This window comes from Eleutherodactylus coqui, chromosome 13 (genome assembly GCF_035609145.1).
Source record: "Eleutherodactylus coqui strain aEleCoq1 chromosome 13, aEleCoq1.hap1, whole genome shotgun sequence".
In the NCBI taxonomy this organism is placed as follows: domain Eukaryota; kingdom Metazoa; phylum Chordata; class Amphibia; order Anura; family Eleutherodactylidae; genus Eleutherodactylus; species Eleutherodactylus coqui.
Genome location: NC_089849.1, coordinates 85,302,076 through 85,308,426, shown reverse-complemented (window position 1 = coordinate 85,308,426; position 6,351 = coordinate 85,302,076). Strand labels below are relative to the sequence as shown.

Here is a 6,351-nt window from a genome sequence, read left to right as displayed (position 1 = left end):
TTAGGCGACTTTCACACGGGCGACCCCCTATTTTGTGTCTGCAATATTTGGTTGCCAGCAATGCTTTTTTTTTAGAATAATCTCCCATCGCAGTGCTGACGGCCACAATAAAATTGCGCGATAAAAAATGTACAATTTTTTATTGCGAAAATGAATAGGACTTTCCATTATCAAAATTGCATCGCAACACAATCTTGTTGCATTGCGAGGCGATAAAAAGGAGCGGCTCCATAGCGAAACCTGGGAGATAAAAAGAATGGCACATCGCAGAAAGATAGAGCAGCCGTTATTTTTTGTTCTCTCAACATCACATCAGTGAAAACATCACAGATGGGAAGGAAACCGTTGGTTTCATAATCTGCTTTTTTACTGACTATCGCATCAGGCGAAAATCGCACGATTTTCTTGCCTGTGTGAAACCACCCTTATTGCGGAAAACTGATGCCTTGTACGAAGACTCCAGTACCCTGTTGTACCGCCTCTAGCTTAGATACAAGATGTGATACAGGCGGGCATGGAGGCTCTAGTATCCTGTTGTACCGCCTCTAGCTTGGATACAAGATGTGATACAGGCAGGCATAGAGGCTCTAGTACCCTGTTGTACCGCCTCTAGCTTGGATACAAGATGTGATACAGACAGGCATGGAGGCTCTAGTACCCTGTTGTACTGCCTCTAGCTTGGATACAAGATGTGATACAGGCGGGCATGGAGGCTCTAGTACCCTGTTGTACCGCCTCTAGCTGGGATACAAGATGTGACACGGGCGGGCATGGAGGCTCTAGTACCCTGTTGTACCGCCTCTACCTTGGATACAAGATGTGATACGGGCGGGCATGGAGGCTCTAGTACACTGTTGTACTGCCTCTAGCTTGGATACAAGATGTGATACAGGTGGGCATGGAGGCTCTAGTACCCTGTTGTACCACCTGTAGCTTGGATACAAGAAGTGATACGGGCGGGCATGGAGGCTCTAGTACCCTGTTGTACCGCCTCTAGCTTGGATACAAGATGTGATACAGGCCGGCATGGAGGCTCTAGTACCCTGTTGTACCGCCTCTTGCTTGGATACAAGATGTGATACAGGTGGGCATGGAGGCTCTAGTACCCTGTTGTACCGCCTCTAGCTTGGATACAAGATGTGATATAGATAGGCATGGAGGCTCTAATACCCTGTTGTACCACCTCTAGCTTGGATACAAGATGTGATACAGACAGGCATGGAGGCTCTAGTACCCTGTTGTACCGCCTCTAGGTTGGATACAAGATGTGATACAGGCGGACATGGAGGCTCTAGTACCCTGTTGTACCGCCTCTAGCTTGGATACAAGATGTGATACGGGCGGGCATGGAGGCTCTAGTACCCTGTTGTACTGCCTCTAGCTTGGATACAAGATGTGATACAGGCGGGCATGTAGGCTCTAGTACCCTGTTGTACCGCCTCTAGCTTGGATACAAGATGTGATACGGGCGGGCATGGAGGCTCTAGTACCCTGTTGTACCGTCTCTAGCTTGGATACAAGATGTGATACAGGCGGGCATGGAGGCTCTAGTACTCTGTTGTACCGCCTCTAGCTTGGATACAAGATGTGATACAGGTGGGCATGGATGCTCTAGTATCCTGTTGTACTGCCTGTAGCTTGGATACAAGATGTGATACGGGCGGGCATGGAGGCTCTAGTACCCTGTTGTACTGCCTCTAGCTTGGATACAAGATTTGATACAGACAGGCATGGAGGCTCTAGTACCCTGTTGTACCACCTCTAGCTTGGATACAAGATGTGATACAGGCAGGCATGGAGGCTCTAGTACCCTGTTGTACCACCTCTAGCTTGGATACAAGATGTGATACAGGCAGGCATGGAGGCTCTAGTACCCTGTTGTACCACCTGTAGCTTGGATACAAGATGTGATACGGGCGGGCATGGAGGCTCTAGTACCCTGTTGCACTGCCTCTAGCTTGGATACCAGATGTGATACGGGTGGGCATGGAGGCTCTAGTACCCTGTTGCACTGCCTCTAGTTTGGATACAAGATGTGATACAGGTGGGCATGGAGGCTCTAGTACCCTGTTGTACCGACTCTAGCTTGGATACATGTGATACGGGCGGGCATGGAGGCTCTAGTACCCTGTTGTACCGCCTCTAGCTTGGATACAAGATGTGATACGGGTGGGCATGGAGGCTCTAGTACCCTGTTGTGCTGCCTCTAGCTTGGATACAAGATGTGATACGGGCGGGCATGGAGGCTCTGGTACCCTGTTGTACCGTCTCTAGCTTGGATACAAGATGTGATACGGGCGGGCATGGAGGCTCTAGTACCCTGTTGTACTGCCTCTAGCTTGGATACAAGATGTGATACGGGTGGGCATGAAGGCTCTAGTACCCTGTTGTACCGCCTCTATCTTGGATACAAGATGTGATACAGACAGGCATGGAGGTTCTAGTACCCTGTTGTACCGCCTCTAGCTTGGATATAAAAAGTGATAGGGGTGGGCTTGGAGGCTCTGGTACCATGTTGTACCACCTCTAGCTTGGATACAAGATGTGATACGGGCGGCATGGAGGCTCTAGTACCCTGTTGTACCGCCTCTAGCTTGGATACAAGATGTGATACAGGCGGGCATGGAGGCTCTAGTACCCTGTTGTACCGCCTCTAGCTTGGATACAAGATGTGATACGGGCGGGCATGGAGGCTCTAGTACCCTGTTGTACCGCCTCTAGCTTGGATACAAGATGTGATACAGGCGGGCATGGAGGCTCTAGTACCCTGTTGTACCGCCTCTAGCTTGGATACAAGATGTGATACAGGTGGGCATGGAGGCTCTAGTATCCTGTTGTACCGCCTCTAGGTTGGATACAAGATGTGATACGGATGGGCATGGAGGCTCTAGTACCCTGTTGTACTGCCTCTAGCTTGGATACAAGATGTGATACAGACAGGCATGGAGGCTCTAGTACCCTGTTTAACCACCTCTAGCTTGGATACAAGATGTGATACAGGCAGGCATGGAGGCTCTAGTACCCTGTTGTACCACCTGTAGCTTGGATACAAGATGTGATACAGGTGGGCATGGAGGCTCTAGTACCCTGTTGTACTGCCTCTAGCTTGGATACAAGATGTGATACAGACAGGCATGGAGGCTCTAGTACCCTGTTGTACCGCCTCTAGCTTGGATACAAGATGTGATACGGGCGGGCATGGAGGTTCTAGTACCCTGTTGTACTACCTCTAGCTTGGATACAAGATGTGATACGGGCGGGCATGGAGGCTCTAGTACCCTGTTGTACCGTCTCTAGCTTGGATACAAGATGTGATACGGGCGGGCATGGAGGCTCTAGTACCCTGTTGTACTGCCTCTAGCTTGGATACAAGATGTGATACGGGCGGGCATGGAGGCTCTAGTACCCTGTTGTACTGCCTCTAGCTTGGATACCAGATGTGATACGGGTGGGCATGGAGGCTCTAGTACCCTGTTGCACTGCCTCTAGTTTGTATACCAGATGTGATACTGGCGGGCATGGCGGCATACAGGTTCTGTATGGTATCCTGTGGCATATTGCTCCATATTTGCTATGTAACTGAACCTTTAGATCATGCAAAGTTGTAGGTTGTAGAAGTTGGTCTCCCAGATGGTCCCATACATGTTATCTTGGTGATAAATTTGGCCTGGCAGCCACGGAAGTGTGACAATGTTGTGGGACATTCCTGTGACCCCCTTGTGTGTGCGGCCGAGCACACTTGTCAGCTGATAGGTAAGGGCACGCATCGCTGTACTCCGGCCAGGGCAGACCGGTGGGCAGAAGGCGCTGCACTGCTGCACGCCCAGCCCTAATGCTATAGCGCCACGTCCAGCAGCAGTAGGCGTGAGCCGGCAATCACGTCCTAATGTGACCGTCAGCCAGTGGTGCAGCAGTGAGCAGCTGCTCTCCTGATGGAAGCAGAACGCTGCAGTCATCCGCAGTACATTCCACACCAGCTGCGCCTTCTGTGGTACAAGGTCCGTATTCCGAGACCAGCATTCTTCCCAGCATGCACTGCAGCTTCTTCTCATTTGCATATAACATTGTCACAAAATGCTCTTCAGTTTGGCGAAAATACTCTATATTAATGGATTTTATTATTACAGGCATGACATATTAGGTAAAATATCACAGCAGGATACATTATTTTTAATTTATAAAAGTAATCTCTCCACAATGTAAGAACTTCTCTCCCGCGGGACCATAAATACCGCCGGGGCTGTCTGCAGTATCGTGCTTGCTTCGGCAGCACATATACTAAAATTGGAACGATACAGAGAAGATTAGCATGGCCCCTGCGCAAGGATGACACGCAAATTCGTGAGGCGTTCCATATTTTTGCACCGATTCTTCAATTAGAATTAAAAAAAAAATTCTAACATAACATTTTTTTCTCCTTATAGGTTTTAACTCGGAGTAATAATAATAATTGTCTCACGGTGCCACCACTAAAAGGTCTATTTTTTGTGCCATGTGACTACAGGCATACAGCAAATGTACCCGAGGCGCCATAACCACGTACAGTGTAACCCCCCCCAGAAGTTGTGGGATGACACTTTTGTCTGTGTGATTGTAACGTTGTTATAAGTGAGTGATTACAATATTGGAGTAAAAGGATCATTTAGGCGACTTTCACACGGGCGACCCCCTATTTTGTGTCTGCAATATTTGGTTGCCAGCAATGCTTTTTTTTTAGAATAATCTCCCATCGCAGTGCTGACGGCCACAATAAAATTGCGCGATAAAAAATGTACAATTTTTTATTGCGAAAATGAATAGGACTTTCCATTATCAAAATTGCATCGCAACACAATCTTGTTGCATTGCGAGGCGATAAAAAGGAGCGGCTCCATAGCGAAACCTGGGAGATAAAAAGAATCGCACATCGCAGAAAGATAGAGCAGCCGTTATTTTTTGTTCTCTCAACATCACATCAGTGAAAACATCACAGATGGGAAGGAAACCGTTGGTTTCATAATCTGCTTTTTTTTTTTTTAAATCAAAGATTTTTATTGTTGGACAGCTTGCGTATGTGATACAAATTATCAAAATACTTTTGCATGTAGACATGTATGAGAAGTAAACAATTATTACTTACATTACTTTAGCGGGTGGATCACATGTTAAACATTGGCATGCTGTCCGAAACATTTTTCAATATTAAGGGGGGGGGGGGGGTGAATAAAAGAGAAAAACCAGTAGCATAATTTGTACAGTTTAAACAATTGTTGCATCATTATCGAATGTGTCATGCGACTGCTAGTTATTGTGGGGGGGGGGGGGGGGAGGGGGGGAGGGGAGGGAGAGGGAAGGTCGAGGAGTAAAAAGGGGGATGAGGTGGGTAGATGGGTGGGGGAAGTGAGATGGGTAGGTAAATTAGAAGCAAGGGAAGGCCATAAACAAGGCCTATAAACAGCACTTAATCTTCAGGTAGGTCCAGTGATGAAATGTTTTTGTTCGAGAATAGTTTTACCCAGGGTCCCCACGTCTCATTAAATTTCAGAATCGTATTACTTCTTAGGGCTAGTATTTTTTCAAATGAGCTATGTTTAGATATCAAATGTATGAGATCTGACCGACTCGGCAGGGATTCAGACCTCCAGTTTTTAGTGACCAGAAATTTGGCACCCAACAGGATATGTCCTATGAGGTTTTTTGTTTGAGGAGCTATCCCATCCGAGTCTACTAGAAGTAAGGCTAGTTTTGGGTTGAAAGGTAGGCGAATTCCAGAAACATCTTGTAGTATTTTGTATGTGTCTTTCCAGAAAGGTTTTAGGCGTGGACAATTCCAAAAGATGTGTAGCAGGGAACCTCGACCTCCACATCCTCTCCAGCATAGGTCATTTGGGGATAAATTTCTGCTTTTTAGCAGAGTTGGAGTGAAATACCATCTGGTAAGTACCTTTAAATGGGTCTCTATCAAGTTTGCCCCTCGTGAGGCCCGTTTTGCCCATCTAAATGCTTTCTTCCAATGGTCTGTGGGAATTTCATGTTCTAAGTCTCTTTCCCAGTTAAGTAAGTGGCATTTTTTTGTTGTTCCCAGCAGGCCTGTGAAAACATCATAAAAAGATCTCGTATTTGGTATCTTTTGGGTGTTGTTTAGTATGATAAGCACTGGTTTGGGGATTTTCAGAGATTTAATATCTTGTAAATGAAAAAAGGAAGCGATTTGGAGATATTTGAGTTTTTCATGCGATGTTATGTGGTATTTAGATTGAAGTTCCTGGAAGGATATGAAGTGTTTCTTGGGAAACAGGTCAGAGAAATATATGATTCCTCTGTCTAGCCATGGTTTTAAATAGAGGTCGGGAATGAAATATTCCAGTGTTC

General features: G+C 46.7%; 1 non-coding gene across 1 annotated transcript; it reads left to right on the top strand.

Annotated features, from left to right (window-relative positions):
• Positions 1-4,254: 4,254 nt before the first annotated feature.
• On the top strand, positions 4,255-4,361 carry LOC136588946 (U6 spliceosomal RNA). Its single transcript, XR_010787733.1, has one exon. It is a non-coding gene; the product is annotated as a U6 spliceosomal RNA (small nuclear RNA).
• The last annotated feature ends 1,990 nt before the right edge of the window (positions 4,362-6,351 follow it).